Consider the following 18,620-nt stretch of genomic DNA (forward strand, 5'->3'; position numbering starts at 1 on the left):
CTGCTGTTCTCACTGTGGTTCTGCTGAGCGTGCTTCTCGTCCTGCTCATTATAGGCCTAGCTCCTGTTTTTCACTCGGCTGCTGTGAAGACCTGAGCCCTAACTAATGCCGAAACCAACCCCTCACCCCAGCCTAAAAGGGGACGGTGTTCCCATGTGCTGCGGTTTGGCACTCTTCCTGATCAGCCTCACGAGAAGCTTTGTGAGGCTCCCCTAACAGAGATGTCCATAACAGTGTAATTAATGGTCTTAAATAAAGAAGCCAGAACATATACTTGGTTTTATTTATTTATTTGTTGATCTGCATGTAGAAGTCAGGTGTGCTTCCCTTAAAATTAAATGTGCCATGTGGCTGCTGGCCCTGCTGTGCCTTGTCTTCTGTGGCTTGTTTCTTTAAACACAAATCCACACCTATGCTTGGCTGTGTTTAAATGGACACAGCGGGGAACTTTGTAATTGTGTTTGTGTTTTATAGTTTACTGTAAATCCAGAGCTGAGCGCCGTACTGGATTGCTGGAGAAATCCCTGTGCCTGCATGTTCTGGTCCCTCAACTCCAAGTAGTTTGGTGGTGCTATGATGCCATCCCTTGAGAAGAGTAAAAATCCATATTTCTGCTGCTTTTCTGTGACTTTTTTTTTTTTTTTCCCTACTTATAAAGAACTTGCCTACTGTGGAAGTACTCTAAGGGGCAGAGTTTTGCTTGAGTGTCTGTTTGAAAATGTTGATTAGTAGCAGTTCCCATCACCGGCACTGACTGCGATCGCCGAAGCCCCGCGTTTGGGCAAGCAGAAGCGTAGAAATCACTTCAGCGTGCAGAGGAAGCACGTTAAGAGCCGATTTCTGTGTGTTTGGCTGTAGCCCAGGATGTGACAGACTGACCAAGCTGGTTATGAAAGAACTGGTGTCCTTCAGCCCTGTCATGCTTTTTTGTATCTGGGAAGGTCCTTGCAATAGCTGCCCTCCAAGCAGCGATACTGTGTCCCGGTTTTCCCAGAAGCCTGGAGCGCGGCGGTGTGGAAGCCTGCCTGCCGGCAGTGCCACGGTGCTCTCCAGAGGTGGGGGAGTTGGGCTTCTGCTGGGCAGCATCAGAGAGCAGAGCTGCTTGTCCCCGCCGAACCCAGAAGAGTAGCTTTCCCTTCTGCAGGGAAGTGGGAGGAGAAGCAGCGGCATGTTTAAAGGTTTATTGTTTTTCACCTGAGAGAAAAGGAGAAAGTATCTTTTGAGAGAGAGTCCCACAGATGTCTCCAGTAACAGCGCTGGTTGTTCAGGGCTGTCTCACGCGCTGCTGTTTGGTTACTCCGTGTAATTTTGCCCTCGCTCCAGCGGTGGCCGAAGTGCTCTGCCAAACCTATTTGCAGTTTCTTTCCCCTTCTTTTTTAGGGTCTTTTCTAACTGAAAGTGCCTACAGGGCTGTTTTGGGTTCTGTATTGCAAACGTTTTCTAAGGCACAGCATGCCCACCTTCCTACATCTTTGTCAAGCCTTATCTAATCCTTTTAGTAAACAGCTTACCGTTCTCTGAGGGCTGTAAATACAGGCTCTTAGACCGTTTTGTGGGGCTGGATCAGGGCTGTGTGTTATGTACGGGCCCATGAAAGCATCTTGGTTCTATTAGAGCCCTTCCTAAATGATGGTTGCTTAGATGAGTGTTTACAGTAATGCAAAGAAGAAGAAATTAGGCAATTGCTGTGAATGTCCCCTTTGGTTCTCCTGCGCTGGCGGTCGTGCCTGTGCACATCTGGATCCCAGGAGGTTCTCCTGGAATGTCTCCTTTGACCGCCTCTGCAACCATGTGCAGGTGCCTATGAAAACAAATGCAGTGGGCAAATGCGGAGCGCGGGAGCAGGTAGCCAGCTGTGTGATGCTCTCGTTAGGTTTAAGCTTACTGCCAGGAGAAGGAAGATTTCTGCTGAGATTACAGAAGCCCAGGTAAGCTATTTGGGGATAACCTGTCTTGTTTTGGAACAGTTTTTAAAGCACTGATGGCAGTTGATGGACCTGTAGGTGGATTGGTGAAGTCTGTGTCCGTTGGTATTCTTGCTCATTTGTGAAGGATAGCAAATCCGTACGCCACTTCTCGTCCTTGTGGGCTGCACAAGTAACAATGTAATCCAGACCGTACCAGTGGAATGACAGCGGATAAGGATGAGATTACTTGGATGTGCTGTTTAAATCTTTCCTTATCCTGTGGTAAGCAAAGCATTGGGTATTCATGATGGGCTGATTTCTCCAGGTTCCTGGATTCCAACACTAGCTCAAGAGGATGCGTATACCCGGAGACCGACATCCTCACCCTTTTTACGGTTTGTCAGGTGGGACCAGTTTCTAGAAACTCACGCATCTGCTCTGGGGTGCGCGGCAGGGCAAAGCTGCACCAGGCTGACAAAAGCTGGTGCTTGCCTGCAGCGAGTGCCAAAGATGACAAAGCAGTTGGGTAATAGCTGACCGTGCTGTTCAGCCGGAAGGATGGGAGTATCCGAGAGGCAGTTTCATCGGGACTGGCTCAACTATCCATTCACCTCCTCTTCAGCCTCCTTGCCCTCTGCTGTAACTCTTGCATCCTTCTGGGAATATTAATATTTCATTTTTTCCAGTCAGAAGCAGGTTCATCCCAGGACTGCTTAGCAAGGCACGGCAACAAGTAAGGCAGACTGCAACAGGCAGCTGCGGTTCCTGCTGTTGAATGCAAAGGAGCCGTTACACGGGGGGAGAGGCAAAGGTGGGAGCCCTGCCTGCAATAGCAGGCGTGTCAGCATTGCACCAGCACAAGTGGTTTCTGAACTAGTGCACGCCTCCAAAACGTCAGGTGAGCACGTGTGCAGGGCTGGTAGAGTTTCTGCTGGAGGTGGCTCTTGCTGCTTAGTTTTGTTTCTGTGCACATCTATGATGCTGTTTGGGGCTACTGGAACTCCCAGGCCTGTTTTTAAACACTGCGTTGGCCCTCTGTGCTCAGGCAGCATCAGGGCTGGTTTCCCTGAGGGACGGAGGAAGGTGCTGAGGGAACACGGAGCCACGGCCCCGGCAGCTGGATGCCACCCTCATTCTGAGGGAATCTGGCCTTTGCTCCCAGATGGCAAAATCCAGATTGCTTTATGTGCCTGGTTCTGCTGTACTTTGCCACTTGTTTTGGCTGCTGTTTTGCTATCAGTTGGATGAGGATCCCTGCCTGTCTTTTGTGACTTTGTTGACTGCAGTTTTCTTAACTGCCCTCACTTCTTACACAGGAAGCAAGCAGGGAGTTGTTTTGGAGGGTTTATTGTAAGAGAAGGACTCGTTTTGCCTGATTTGCTCTTTTCTTCCTGCTTCTGCTGTTTCACCTCAGTTTACCTGTTCAGTTCTGAATGTACAGGACCAGATTCCTCCCTCTTCTGTCCTCAGTCCATTTGCTTTGGTCCAGCCCCTGTGGTAGCTTGTCTCCAAGACTAGAAAAGGAGCCAGTATTTTCTGTGCTAACAAAGTGAGCATTGTAATGCAGTTGCAGAGTGGGTGGATGTGATTGCCAACAGACATACTCCTTCTGCTGGGGTGTGGATTAAAGCTCAAGGTGACTTTGTTCCTGCATAAATTCACTAACTTTCCCCGGGGAACTGAAGGGGCAGGGTTGGGAGGGGAGAAGTATGATAAATGAAAGTGTCGGAAGGAAATGCACTTACATGGCACACGCTACCAGAGCATAAATGTGTGCTCTGTGAGGAGCTTTCAACGTAGCTGAAGGAAGCACTCAATGGATAAAAAAAACCCGAGACGATGTTTAGCTGCAAAGTTGAGCGTGGCTCTCTGCAGGCTGCTGTCCCAGTGTAATTGCCTGGGTAAGTGGATTAGCAGCAGCAGCGTGGCTTGTTGGGGTTAGGCAGGCTCTGAGGGGAGCCAGGAGGGCACTGTTCGTCACCAGAGGAGGAGACACAGGCAGCGTTTTCTATGGGAAACAGCATTGCTCTCTACCAGTCTGACCTGTTTGACACCAAAAGCTGTGGCTGACGGTTGGGTTGTCATCGCGTGGGCTTGCTGGGAAGGGTCCCATGGAAACAGTTCCTTTCAGAGCTATCGCTTGTCCTTATCTGCCGCGAGGTGGGTATGGTGACAGCAAATCACATCTTGGGACACTTCTTCTCTGCTTTTGTTGCCATGGGAATCGGTGTCTTCCACAGCTTTGTCTCCTGTGAAAAAAAGAGAAGTATTGTTACCTCCCCTGGCTCCCCCACCGATATGTGCCGAAGAGGAAGGGGGCTGGGGTCAGCCGTGTGGCACCTGGAGGAAACGCTTGTGTTGGGGCAGGGCCACAAGGTCGTTTGTCTTCAAATCCCATCTGGCCGTGCACGTTCCTCTGCAGTAGTTGCCACATCTGTGCGATGGGGTGGTGACGCAGAGCACAAGCAGGCAAGGCACGCTGGCCCAGGCAGCCCTGTGCCGCTCGCCCTAGGCGGCAGCCACAGAGCTTGCTGACCTCGCCAGTGTAACAGGGCTGGGACCTGCCCATGCACCTGCTTCACAGTTTGGTAGAAGAATCTGGATCACGTGGCCTTCTGACATGCCAAACCAAGCGCCATTTCAAAAGTCTGGCGTGGCCCAGGGGTTTGAAAGCCCATCCAGTGGGAACTCGGTGGTCTGCGGGGCGGGGGCAGAGGTGCACCTGATTTGGGGGGGTGGGTGTGTCCCATCTTTCGTGTCCCTCCCCAGGCGACTGAGCAGCCCCCCTCAGGGATGCGGGAGCCACACAGCTGGTCCTTCGCAGCCAGGAGGCAAAGGCACCGAGGAGACTCCGAAGGGACCCAAGGAGTTCCAGGGGAGTGGGAACCCTGTCGGGATCCCAACCCAGCATCCATCACCTCTCCTGTGCTTCAGCTCACGGCCGAGCCCATTTGAGTGTGGTAGGGAGAGAAGGGAAACCGCACTGACAAAGCGAGCCCTAACTCTTAGGGGAAACTGTCTGGTCCCTGGAATTTTCCATGCTGTACGGGGAGCCAAGGCTCTCCTTCTGAATGTACCCTGAGGTGATACGAGAAATCAGCTCCGTTCGGAGAGCTCCCTGCATTTGTACTGTACATCTCGTTCATTCCTCCCAGCCCCTGCTTGTGTCATTTCTTTAAATCGTAACTGATCTCTATTTTAGTTATGCTTCTTGAGCAGGTTCCGATAGTGAATTCAAAGATAGCTGTCTGCCCAAAACTCCTACGAAATAAAGAAGTCGTGTTATTTCCACAGTACAAATGAGGAACTGAGTCAGAGGGAGGCTAAATGACACATCTGAGGTTACCCAAGAGGGCTGAGCACTGCTGGGAACCGAATCCGACAGTTCCTCTCCCCACTGCCGGAGCTCTCGCCCTCTGCGGCGCGGGATGTGGGGCATCGCCCCGCTCTGCCCCAGCCTTTCATCTCGGCCTGGGCCCTTGGGCTCTGAAATGAGCCATAAATGCAATCAACCCCTTTCAAGGGGAGAGAGTGATTTATCTTGAGCCCTAAACTTTTAGCACTGGAATTAAAAGTAGAATTTGAACTGGTCTGTGTAAATAACCCCACCATCACAATCCAGAGCTTTTGCTTAGACTTTGGTGTTCGTGGTGCCACCTTTTCCGGGGAAGTGGCTGTGATGCCTCTGATTGACAAAGGGTTCATGTTTGTGCTGAAGCTGACGTAGCTTTTGTCGCTAAAAATGTGACTTGCTTTTGAACTGTGCTGCTTCGTGTTATGTAAAGAATCTTCTTGATGTTCAGCCATTCAAGCTAAAGTGGTTGAATGTAGAAATACAGATGAGAAATGTGGGACTCTGGAGCAGCAGGAAAAAATGTGCCATAGCAGTTTAACCTGGGATGCAAATAAAACACACAATTCTCTCTCAAAAATGTGCATATTTGTGCTGTATTTTTAAATTTAAAAAATATCTACGTAATAAGCTGTTTTAAATGAGTCATTAAGAAATGCACGAAGTTTCACTTTCTCATCTGAGATGCATATCTCTGTGTTTACCCTTTTGCATATGTATGAGTACATACACATTTATAAATACATGAAATGCTCACACTGTTGTAGATAGAACAGTTTTTCCATATTTCTCCCTCTTCAGGTGGCGTTGTTTAGTCTTCGAGGATATTAATCACAAAATCCACTTTAACTTGTGCACTGCTAATTTAACAGAAAGGGGGTTCAATTACAGCTTGAAGCTGTTTTCTTTGCCCTTGACCTCTGTCTGTGAAAGGGCCTTCTTGGAAGTTGTTGAGAATATTGAATAAAATGATGCGATAAAAACAATGAATAATAGAGGGTGGGCAAGTAATGAGTCACCACGAAACACCGCCAATGGAATATGCTGAGCTCCAGCTCAGCTCAGTCTGGCTACCTATGCATCATTGCTGAGTTCTTCGAAATGTGCCACTACAAACGGCTGACGCAGTCAGCTAACCACAGTGAAATGGTACAGCTTCAAAGCTCTGGGAATAATAAAAGTCATGTCTGCCACTGTCTGCTTACTCACCCTTGAAACAAGCCGGTATGAAAGCAGCAGAGAGCGATTTAGGCTCACAAACAAAATGACTCCCAGGCTGTGATGTGTTAGAAATTAGTCATGTTTTGGTCTGTGCTTCTGATTTTGCTTAGCAGCCGTCTGTGGTGTCTCGGCCTCCGCCTGCTGTCCTTGCCAGGCAAGATGGGAGAAGCAGAGTTACGGGGGTAGACTGTCTCCTCCAGAACGGAAAACGGAGCCCCCTGAGCTGCCCCACCACGCAAGGGCGGTGCAGGGCGCAGCGCCGGCAGGCAGCTCTCCGCTCCGGCACGGCCGTGCCACGGCCCATGGTCAGGGGTTTGCACCGTGACCTGCTGCTGAGGGCTGAGGAGCGATGGAGGTTGGGAAGCGCATTGGACATGGTGTTTGCAGGCACAAAGGGACGCTTTATTGGTCTGGGGCTTCTCATTCAGCGGCTTCCCCAGTGTGGACACCTCCACAGGGAGGGCTTTTACCTTTGCCAGAAGAAAGGAGGGAAAGGTCGCCCCATTGTTCCCGGGCTTCAAAACTGCTTCCCCTTCCCCGAAACTGTGGGGCCAGTGGGGGACTGCTTTGGTGGCATTTTTCTTTCATGCGTCTGGGGGTGGGTTAGCTTGATTTTCAAACACCTTCCTCCATCCGTTCCCTTATTGTACAGCCATATACTTCTGCCAGCAGTAAACCAGCAGTTAAAACCAAATCCCTTTCTGGCAGGCTCTGTGTGCCCCTGTCCGGGCTGCGCGCTGCCGTGGGCTCAGCCCTGCCATGCTGCTTTTGGGGGTGGGCGTACCCACAGGCTGTGGGGACAGCCGCAGCGTTGGCAGGAGGTGGGAGCTCGCTGGCTGCTGTGCCCACAGCCCTGACCCGTGCAGCCTGCTTAGCCCAGCAAGCCGCAGACCCTGTGGGCTGAAGCTAGTCCCTTTCCTCTGCTTCTTGTGTCCTGGGAACCCACGGGGGCTGCTGGCATTTCCACTCGCTGTCCGCGAGAGCGGAGCCACTGGATGGGGTGGGCACCCATCACCTGTGGGACACCAGCACTGGGGAGAGCTGTGATGGGAAACAGCCAAGGGAAAGGAGCCCGAGGGTGCAACGCCATGCAGAGGTGGCACCTCGCTGTCCTTACCCTCTGAAATGAGGTGCCCAGAGAACAGGGAGGGAACAATGACGTTGCGGTGGCACTGGTGCCATGCTGGGAACGTAAAGGGCCTGAGCAGTAGGTGGGTTGACTTGTGGGGTGTGCAGAGATATATTTTCCCCAGTGCTGTGTGTGCCCTGGGTTGTAAGGGGTGCGGGGGCTGCCCGGTGCTCTGCCAGAGCCCAGTTCTTATCGACGGCTTTTTCTTTCTGCCCGGTACCAGGTCGCAGGGGAAACAGCCTGAGCAGTGGCATGGCAGCGCGCAGGGGATGCCCACCCACCCCACGCACCCGCCAGCACAGAGACACGGCGCTACACAGACCTCACCTATGGCTCAGTCATCAGGGCAAGAAAACCTGTGTTGGCTCCTGTTTTCCAAATAAGAGCTAGGCGAGGCTGATAAATCCGAGCAGAAGGGCAATCCCAGTGCAACGGCTGCTTCTCATCAATGAGAGGACATCTCGCAGGTGAGGCCAGCTGCCCGTCATGGGGGCCTGCAAAGGGACCCCCTCCGAGGGGGTTACCCAGTGCGGCTGGCACAGCCCCAGGGACCCGTGTTGAGTTTGCATTGCTTTAATGTTTAACAGGTGCAGGTGCACCTCCGCAACCCAGGCAGCGGAGCAGGAGGCTGGCGGTAGTCAAAAAAGAGGAGGTTTTGCAGCGCATGCTGCAGGCACTTTTTGAAATGTTAATATCACATCGTCTTGCTTCTACTTTTCTGAAGTGGTAAAGCCCAACTCAAGCAAAAATCTTCCACTGGAGCTAATGAGAGCCATACATATCAGTCTTTTCAGCAGCTAGGAATTAATACAGAATATTTTATCCTTTAAAATGCTGGGCAAACATTAACTAATCCTCTCAACACCCTTCTGGGGTAGGTAAATATTACTCTTTCCCAGGTGCAGAAACTAAAGAGGAAAAGTTATGTGATTTGCTTAAAGCCACAGAGGGAATCAGGTGGGGGTAGAGATGGGGGGGAGGGTTTTTTATAGCTTGAGCTCACTGCAGGTGCTGCCTCTTAGCCAGCACTGTTTTGTAAACTTGGTTGTGGGGGGGGGAAATGCTCTGGTGTCTCCTCAGCGCTGCAAGAAGCGGAGCAGCTGATGCACGAGCACGCCTGCTGCTGTACAAACCAGCGGTGCTCCAGGGTCTGCCCAGACCACCGACAAAAAGAAGGGCCTTTGCAGGCAGGGGTTTCAGGGAGCACACCGCTCTGCAAAAACCCTCTTTCTTTGAAGTCAGTTAAGTTTTGGCCAGTTGGCTTCAAGGTAGGACTTAATGCCATGAAAAGCTTGTTGCTTCCAGGCTAAGCTTGCCATGGGTGGGGGATGCCTCTCAGGGGGCTTAGCCCCCAGCCGCCTGCTTTAAAGCGGGTGATAAATGTTGTCTGCAGAGCTGGACTTGTTTATCTTTGGGATTTACATCACAGACAGAGTGGTGGGACAGTCCTGTGTTTGCAGACCTGGAGCTGAGCACCCGTTCCTGCCAGTCCGGCTTGAGGAGGGGGCTGCTGCTGCCCGGGCTCAGCCTTCCCACAGCCGCCCTCAGGCTGGAGCAAGGGTGACTGCTGGGAAACCAGCACCCTGTGCTCCTTGGGATGCTTGCTTCCTCTTCTTTGTGGCTGGGATTTTAAATGCTCTTATAGGGAGGGGTTTCTCTCGTTGTGCTTAATTGCATGACACTAACCTCTCCCTGCTGCCATTCCCTTGGTGTGTTGGCTTGTCTCCTTGCTTGTTTTCTCATCTCTGACCTGGTCAGGGCTTCAGTTCACAGGCGATGACATAAAATTCAATGGAAACGTTTGTGTGTGAAGCCGCTCTCGCCTACAAAGATAAAGGTCACCTGCGTGCCTCCAAGGTAGCACCAGGGTTTACTATTTACCCAGCTAGCTACGGCTGCGGCCACTCCAGGGCAGTCGCTGTCCATTGGAAAGCCCTTGTTTGTTGTCCCCTGATCTGTTTCGGGTCTGGTCCAAGGCAGGGCCATGTAGTTGGTGTCCGTTACGGTGTGACGGGCTGCCAGGCAAGGCTTCTGTCTCTGCTGCGTAGTGCCTGGGCTTTTTTAATTGGAGACACGTGGTTTATTATTTAAAAGAATATGCTTTCGCAGTCGTTTGTTAGGATTTTGTATCTGAGAGTGCTGCAGCTTGTGAGCCTTAAATTAAGCCATACGAAGGACATTGAGCACCTCGGAAAGGGGGTGCTGCAGAACCAGAGCCTATTGTTCTCACCCTGAATTGTGGGGAAGCTCTTTCCCCATGCCAGCTCTTTTACTTGGTAGCCAACTAATACACACGGTGGTTTGTTTCTGTCTCCATCTGTTCCAACTTCAGTTTATTCATGGCTCTGTAGGTATTGTACCCTCTGCTGCTTTTTTTTTTTTTTTTTTTTTGGATGAGTGCGCCTCCTCTTTTCATGGTTCACTTATTCATTTTGTAGATCTCTGGCTTCCTTGTCAAGTTTTCTCTTTTGTTGTATTAATTGGTCTTAAATCTGTAGTCAGGTGCTGCGTGCACGCTTCCCGTGTACACCTTAACCATCTGCCGTGTTTCATCTCCATGGCACCCAGGCCAAATTCCAGCTCTGGCAATGACATCCTGCCTCCTCGCACTTTCCCTGGGCTTTTAGTTTGCTTTAGGTCATTTTTTTTTTTTTTCTATCCTAATGTGCCACTCCACTCAGTGGGGGGGAGAGGTGCTCTTGGGTGGTGAGAGGCTCCAGGCTGCCAGCACCCATCTGGGGGCAAAACGTTCTGCAGCAGGCAGCTCTCCTGCCCGTCAGGGGCAGCCACAGCCAGCTTGGAGACTGGAGGGGAAAATGGCGAAAATATTGCATCGGAAACAAGATGCTCGTTTGCAGCTCTGAGAGCAGTTGCATGACTTTCGGAGGCACGCAGTGAATTTTGCACTTCCCTGAACTCTTTTGCAGGAGAGAGCAAGTGGCTTTCTGAAATGGGTGCCATTGCCTCCTGCCTGTCCTTCTGCAGCTGTCAGCTGTAGTTCCTGAAGGAGGGCAGAGCAACTCCTGATAACGTTTACCTCTGGTTTAACGCTCCTAGACCTTGATACCTTCAAAGTAAAACCCGATGTGTCCAAGTGATCCCAGAGCATATTGAAGCTCCAGGAGTCTCGCTGGCACTTTTGTTTGTCTTATCTGACACTTTAATAGTGCAAGAGTTGTTAGCTTTACAGCCGGGTTTTGGGAGGACAAGACTGGTGTCTGTGTTTGGGAATTGCTCTGTGCAGCACACGTTTTCCCTGGGGAGACAGCGGGTTCCTGCTACTTTTTTCCTTTTTTTTATTTTTATTTAAATACTGGATTCTTAGTATTGATGAAGAGATTCTCTAATGCTCTAAAACTCACTTAAAAGCATGGCTTGAACTTCTTAGGTACTTTGTCTACTCCGTGTCAGCCTGGAAGCTTTCTCTTCTCTCTGCTAATCCTGTTACTTCCAGTGAGAGCCCCAGCCATGGGGGTGAGCTGCTGGCAGGGCTCTGTCTTGCCTGCACTCTCCAACTGGGAGTCCTTAATGTCACAGCCTGGCTCCAGTTGTCACACCAAGTTGTGTACTGATGGCTGTGGGTGGGTGGATGTGTGTATGTCCTCCCACTGTTAACCGCTTGCTGCTTATCATCTGATCTCAGATTTACTGGAACAACTTGTGTGGTTTAGTGTCGGCAGTCAGACCCCTGCTACCTCGGTGTGGTTAGCTGCTTGTTCCTATGGTTTTACGTGCCACAACCTGTCAGGGGGCTTCTCCCTGGCTATCAGCAGGGTGGGAGTTCAGGGCAGGGACCTGGCCCAGGGGCCCCACTGCTGCTCGTGGAGGGCCCTCTCCACTGGCCTTTCCAAGGGCATCTGCATGTTCTGCTTTCAAGCATTGCCAAACAGGAGAAACAGCGCCCGTGTCCTTCCCGAGGGTGCTGGCCGAGAGCCCTGGGAAGGGGCCATGCTCTTTGGGATCCCCACCCTGAGCCTGCCTGCCCTCCTTCCCTTTCCCAGCTGGTAAATCAGTGTGCTCTGCAGATTGCTCTGTGAACTCTTGGAAGGGACTGAAATTACCATTGTCCCCATCCTCCCCAAATCCAGCGTGCTCTTTGTGTGGATTAGGGGTTCCCAGGCGCTTTGAGGCCTGTGCAAGGGCTGCGCTTTGGGCCACGTTCCCCTCTGTTCCTCAGCTCCGGCTGGAAGCGGGGCCATTTTCCCCGCTGCGGAGCAGGACTGAGCCGGCTGGCAGGGCCAGGTGCCCGGCCGGGGCTGGGGCCGAGCCATGCGCCTCAGACTCTTGCCAGCTCTGTTATTAGGTGAAGTTATGCACGCTCAATTAACTTCCTCCCTGTACCTTTCATACAATCCTGTGTACAGGTTATGGGGCAGGATGGGACTCTTCTGTGCATTTAAATGTTGATAAAACACGTATAAAATTACATACCCCCACACCTTTGTGCTTATTGGCACTTGGCTACCCAGTCAGTAACACAGCTTTGACAGCAGCCTGGGTGCACAGCCCGGAGCTGCCAGCACCCACCAAGAAGATGGGTTCCTGCTGAGGGTGGCAGCATCACCTGCCTCCTATACAGCCTTCCGTAGCAGGTGAAACCTTCCTGGTTGAGTGCAGGACCAGTGGTGGGAGCTGGACTACAGGCAGCCACTCGAAAGCAGGGCAATGATAGGCATTGCTTTTGCCTCAGTAGACAAAGTGTCTGTGGGACTTCAAATGATTGACCGGTGGCGGTTTCCAGCTTCGGAAATGCCAAAGGAAGGATTGGGACAGTGGGAGTATTCAAGGGAGGGTTGCTGTGTGAACTTATGTCACCTCCTGGGCTTATGCAAACCAGGAGAAGGAACGTCAGGGCTCGTCTTTGCAGAAGTCCTCTCGCCCTGTTCTACACACCATCCCTTGAAACAGCAGCAAGCTGCCTGTGCTCCCATCCTCCAGGCAGTGGAGGACAAAGTACTTGTACCGATGTGTCCCCTGGCGAAGCAGCACTGAAAGAGTAGGGAGAAAGACCAGTTCTTATCAATGAACAAAGCAGTACGGCTGGCAATAAAACTAGCACCAAAAACCCTGCAAGCTCAAATCCAAGCAATTTCTTGCAATATTATATATTATTTGTCTTTTGAGCCTTAAGGTCTTTGTGAAAACGGTGGCCTGCTTGGCAAGGTGTTAAACAGGCACACACATGCATATAGGAAAGCATCTGACCTGAAGTATTTAGAGTCCAAATGCACAAGACAGGGGCAAGGGGCAGGGAAAGGAAGGGTGATGGATCCCATTTCCCTGACAGGGAGTAGGCTGACTACAGGACAGATTTTTTTAATAATATTTGGAAGCACAGAGAAGGAGGGAGGAGGTTTCCCTGATGGGTCGCTTGCTGGGATGCTTCATAGCACAGCCTTTGGTGTATCTCTGAGTAATTAAATGTCCTTGAAAAGTTAGTCTTTGACTTGCGAGACTTGGGAGTTCAGCACCAAGTTTTGACTCTGAAGTAGTCTTTTAACCATGGCAGATCCTTCATTTGCTACACGGTAAGACCTCTAGATCAGCAATACGTTGGGTCAGATTTGATTGTTGGTTTACAACAACCAGTTGGGTTGGTTTACCAGTGTAGTGGGTCAGTGCTTTGCTTGTGTCTGTCCCTGCATAGCTCTAATTCCTGTACTGATGGAACAGTTTGTGAACTGTTAATGGATTTATCACTGCTCTTGCTCCTGTGAAAGAAAGAAGTTGTTTTTCATGTTTTACAAGTACATGATGCAGCATAGAAGAAATAAGATTTTTTTAACCTCGCGTCAGAGAAGAAAGGGCTGGCATGGTGTTAGCATTGCCTCAGGTGGGCAGCACCCTGCCTCTCCCATGGGGATGCTTACAGCAGGGAGCAGAAATCCCCTGGTTAAGGACTCAGCCGGTGTTCCCTTCTCCTGCCTGTTTTCTCATTCCCACAGATCAGATCAGCCCTCTGCGCCACAGCCTGTCACCTGATTTATGGGAGCCATAAACTGCAAAGCAGAAAGAAATAAAAATACTAAACACTTAGTTTTTTAAAAGGCCAACAGCGCATTGAAGTCTCGGTGATAATTTGCTCATAAAGAAATATTATGCTTCAGATCATAATCCCAGGCTGCAGATGGAGACTGAGATCTAGCCTGAGTCTCTCCCACTTAAACTGTAAAAGGAAGGGAATAGGATTAAAAAACCCCACGTAGCATGTGGGGATTAGGCTTGGCTATCTTGCTGTCCATCACCTCTGGTGTCTGGGAGGTCTTGTGGGGAACTACTGATGTTCTCCAGAAAAAAACTTTGTTCTCTGCTGGAGGGACAGCATGCTCACAGAGGGATGGGAGGCAAGAAGAGAGGGGAGGATAAATATCCACGAGCAGCAGTCAAGCAACTGAGATTTACAGGCTATGTGGAAGTGCCCAAATTGTTGAACTGAGGGCTGTTCCCCTTGGACTAAGCAGGGGGTCTTGCCTACTTGAACTGTAATATTTTCAGCCTGGCCAGGCCAAATGCTTGTTGGTGCTGCTTGGGCAGCAGTTGCCTTTAATAGTTGTTGCTGAACACTCCTTTTTGGTCAATGCAGATGGATGTCTCTGTTTCCAGCAGTGAAAACCAGCCCCCAGCCAGCACAGGAGCTGTAAGAGCACAGAAGCAGTAGGCAACATGAGCAGGTTAGACCTTAAGTGGTGTCAGTGTTTGATTGCTAGAGAGGTCTCCCAGCTGCCCCAGGCAGGTGCCTGCTCCGGACAGATAAAATTATTTTCTGGTTAAGCTTTCTGCTGCAAACACCGCCTGTGTCTATTTACCTGCTGGGCTTGCACTGGTGATGGGCACCCGGCGGCTAAAAGCAATGCGTTTCTCCAAAGGGTATCAAGGATTTCGCAGCCAGTTCAGTGCAGCCGTATTTTCTCCTATTTGATCTTCTCCACCTTACCCTGTCAAAACCACCTATTAGTCCATGCTACCTCAAATGAATCCTGCTGTGATGCTCTAGGGTTGTAGGAGAGCAGGAAGGTTGTCAGCAATCTGTTTGATATTTACACCCCCCCCCTTCTGTCCTTTCCTTACATCCTGCAGGCAGGGAGGGTGCCAGCAGCGCTGCCTTGTGCTCTGAACAGCACAGAGCTTGGTTCCCTTTTTCAAGTCTTCTTCCTACAAGAAACTTTTCTTTAGAAGAGAATCTTGCTTTTTCAGATACGCATCCTAAATGTGGTCATGTAGGGCCATTTATAGACAGGGGAACTGGGAGGAAATTGTCACTTCCGGGGTGTTTTTTGTTTTCCTCCTTTTTTTTTTTTTTCTCTCACCTGATAATCAAAATGAATGGATTTTCCAGGAAGCCCTAACTCTGCTCTGGGGCTTATAATATTGATGTAGCCCACTGTTCCAGCTCAGTTCCAGGTGCAGCCTTAGCAGTGTTGAATTATCACCTCCCCTTGGCCTGCTGGCCACACTGCCTCTGACATTGCCCGCTCTGCGGTTCGTGGTGTTTGTGATGCGAGCACACTGCTAACTCTCACAGCCTGGCATGCCTGTAACTCCCGGGTCCCTTTCAGCTGGGTGACTGCTCAGCCAGCCTGTTCCCAGCCTGCGCTGATGCCTGCTGTTATACCATCCCAAGACAGAGCTTTGCACTCCCCTTCCTGTGCTTCGTGAGGCTGCTGTTGACCCAGAATGTGAGTTTCTCAGGGTTTTTTGGATCCTCCGTTTGCTGAGGCTATGGTCTTTCTCCCATGCTACATTTAAAGGGTTTTTATTACTCCTTGAGAACTACTGAAGTTCAGCCTTGCTGCATCTTGAAGGCTTGCTGGTGATCTCAGCAGACACATGTTAATGGTAACCAAAGGGGCAGGGTACTGCATTTCAACAAGGACTTTCTTAATTAAAATAAGAAGGCTTTAACAAAAACAGATCCAAAGCTTAAGCAGCCTGGTTGAAAAGGGAATCTGAAGTATTTAAGTTCTCCCACAAAGACGCTGCTTGGGCAATTCCCCAGTTCCTGGGGTGGTCCTGGGCTTGGCAGCGCCTGTGCTCCTGGAGCAGGAGATGCTCCTGCCCTGCTTGTGCAAGCAGGAGGGTTTCAAACACTCTTTATCAACGCCAGGGAAGCAAGGACATGAGTCTAGTTTAATTCCTCCGGGAAAAAAAAAATATTTTACCTTGTATATTAATCCAGCCAAGAGTGTTCCCTCCTCTACAGCCCTTTACAGTACTGAGTGCTGTAGGGGAGACCTCTCCAGGAGAGAGGCTTTACAGGCTATTTCTCCTCTAGTTAGAACAGGCAGTTCATTATCTTGGCGAAATCAAAACTTTCAAAGCTTCTGGTTGCCCCCATCTTTCCCCTAGTGTTTCCTGAAATGTTTAACAGCATCCTCTTTGCCTGTTTCCCAGAGACTGGGTTCCTCTTTGCAGTCAAGGTTTCCCTTTCCCTCCTCCTCAGTCACTGAGCAGCAGGGACTTTATGTCTTTGCAGGGAAAACAAATTATTGTGATGGCCAAAATGCACTATTTCTTCTGGTAAGTGTCTGCAGAAGTGGAACTTTGTTCCTTTCTTCAATTGTATTTGCTTCTGCAGACATGAGGGAGAAGGGATGCCTGCTCCCACCAGACACGAAGTACACTTGGGAATGTGGTGAATTTTTCAGTGATGCCTTTCAATACACAGTAAGAAATCAGCTCTGAACTTCATTCCCTCAAAACCTGGCCTTTGATTAAAAGGTGGCAAATGGTGTGTCCTTGCAGGTCTGACAATAGGCACTGGTACCATCTGAATAGCAACGAACATCTTGCTTCTAATAGGGCTAAAATAGTGGCACTCTGTGGGTCAGAGTAAGCAATAGTTGCATGTTCACAGCCGGTGCCAGAAGTGGTTGATAAATCACTGATCGCTCCAATAAAATGCTCAGAAATGAGGAATGTTTCCAGTAACTTTACTTGGACGTTCTTAACTCTGACCTTCAGGGAACGCAGATACTTACAAAGAATAATTCACAGATACTGTTCATTACAAAGTATCCAAATGAAAATACTTTAAACCAGAGAGCTATATGCTCTCTGGACATCTACAGGTTTGGATAAGCAAGCAAGCATGCTTTTGCATCATCCTTTAAGTCAGTGTAGGTTTGCTTCTTGGGTATCAGGTCCAGCGCAGTTACCACACTGGTTTGGGCAGCAGCTGCAAAGTAAATGAAACGTTTGGCTCTTTTGCTTGTGAGCCTGCAGGGAAGCTGGGGGTAGCAGCGGGTGTTTGGCTGCTCCGCTGCTGGGGAGGTGGTTGTAATTTCTGTGTGACCCCTTTTCACTGGGCAACTTGGTTGCTGCAACAGGCGTATGCTGGGGTAAGTAGTGCTGATCCCAGGCCACCCAGGATTCAAAGCATGCCACCTGCTCAGCTTCTCTGTTGCTTTGATTTTCTTTCTGGTGTTACCCTGCCCAGTGAAACCTATGAAAGACTACATTTGCAGTGCCATCCATCAGCGCTTCTCTTTCTGGTTTTATCAGTGATGGGCTCTCACCTTCCTTTCTGCTTTGGTTCATAAGATCCTTCTTTCCTCTGTGCCTTTCGTGCAGCTCCTTTGCACGTGCCCTCGCTGCCTCCAGTGGGGTGTGTTTTCTGCCCACCAGCGGGGTGACCATGCTCCACGTCTGCCAGGGCTGCTCTCCCTTCCTCTGCCTCTGAAGGAACGGCTCCTCGGGAGCAGTGGTCAGCACAGCAGGCAGCGGACAGAAAATCACCCCTGGGATCTTGAAGTTTCTTTTGGAGGTGACCTGGCTTGAGTGGGCGTAATGGCTTGACAATAGACTGACTGCAGGAACCACAGTGGTCCCCTTGCATACGACTCTCACTGCTCTCATCTGATGCTGAGGTGCAACGCTGACTCCATTACCCATCCCTGCTTGTCCAGTGGCAAAGCAATTAATTTTCCGAGTTGCATAGTCTATTGAACACTTCTTTAAATTAGGGCACTGGAGGTGTAATTTAGATTAGGGTTAAGTTCCAGCTGCAGGGGGGACACAACATGCAGTGCGTGTGCCAACAGGCACACTCATCTCACCAGAAAGCAAATAAATCTGCCTTCCTGGCAGAGAATTCCCTCCTAAACCCAGGGACCCTCTCAGGCTTCGCTGGGGTGCAAAGGTTGTTCAGGGCGAGAGGAGGAGGGAGCCGTGGCCTGATGGAGACGGGCGAGCAGCTGGGCAGAGCCGGCTCCTCAGGTGCCGGGTGGTGAATGAACGCTGTCTCACGACCCAAACGCACAGTGCTGCAGTGGAGGTCTCTGGGCAGATGGAGTAGGGGATGTTTTCTGTGGACATCTCTTTTATTCCTAGGAAACCTGCGTGATAGGCTTTTCAAGTCCGCTGTTCCAGAAGAGCAACTAAACATGTGCTGAACTTTGATCGTGCGAGTGTTGGCGTTAATAAGTTACAAACTGACCCAAGTGCTCTGCAGGAGCTGAAGGCAGCCTGGGGGAGTTCCCTGCTTTTCAGTCAGAGGCACCTCGTTACACCCCATCCCATTTGCATCGGCTTCATTAACTCAGGCAGCCTCTCCAGCTTGGATGCCAGGACGGCTCTCTTAGTCACTTTAATTCAGCTCTGGGCTGGTGCAACCAGCTGCTGAAATGTGGCTGTGCAGGAACTGCAGCATGGTGCAGGCCCGAGGCTCGGGGTAGCAGAGCTGCCATGTCCCCATCTGCCCGGGGAAGCAGGGAGGTGTCATGGAAGAGCCATGGAGAAGAGAGGCCAGGAGCTCTGCCACCGATGCACTGTCCACCTCCAGTCTTTCTCTTTTCTCTGACTTTTCATAGCCCAAGTTAAAGGCCTTTTGCTTTATGTGGCTTTTTGCTTTATCTGCTGTCAAAGTCTTTTCTTAGTTGGTGTCTTTGGGAATGACTGCCTTGCTTCTGAGACTTAGTAGTTGCTGGGAATCTCCTGTCCACTGAACTCAGTATGATTCCTGCTTATAAAGCACAAGTATACTTTACAAGAGGTGCTGAAGCTTCACTGTGAA

The 18,620-nt window shown here is 50.4% G+C and overlaps 1 protein-coding gene across 7 annotated transcripts in view; it reads left to right on the top strand.

The window, feature by feature from the left end:
- Positions 1-106: 106 nt before the first annotated feature.
- Positions 107-18,620, top strand: part of KDM7A (lysine demethylase 7A) — a 98,810-nt gene continuing 80,296 nt past the window's right edge. For 5 of the 7 annotated variants that reach the window (XM_080391261.1, XM_080391258.1, XM_080391257.1 and 2 more), the window contains exon 1: positions 107-8,877. The gene's annotated coding sequence lies outside the window, so the exon portion shown is untranslated. The remainder of the gene's footprint in view (positions 8,878-18,620) is intronic. The other 2 variants (XM_080391255.1, XM_080391256.1) reach the window with 2 other exon arrangements.

This window comes from Falco punctatus, assembly GCF_963210335.1.
Source record: "Falco punctatus genome assembly, chromosome: 6".
Taxonomy (NCBI): Eukaryota; Metazoa; Chordata; class Aves; order Falconiformes; family Falconidae; genus Falco; species Falco punctatus.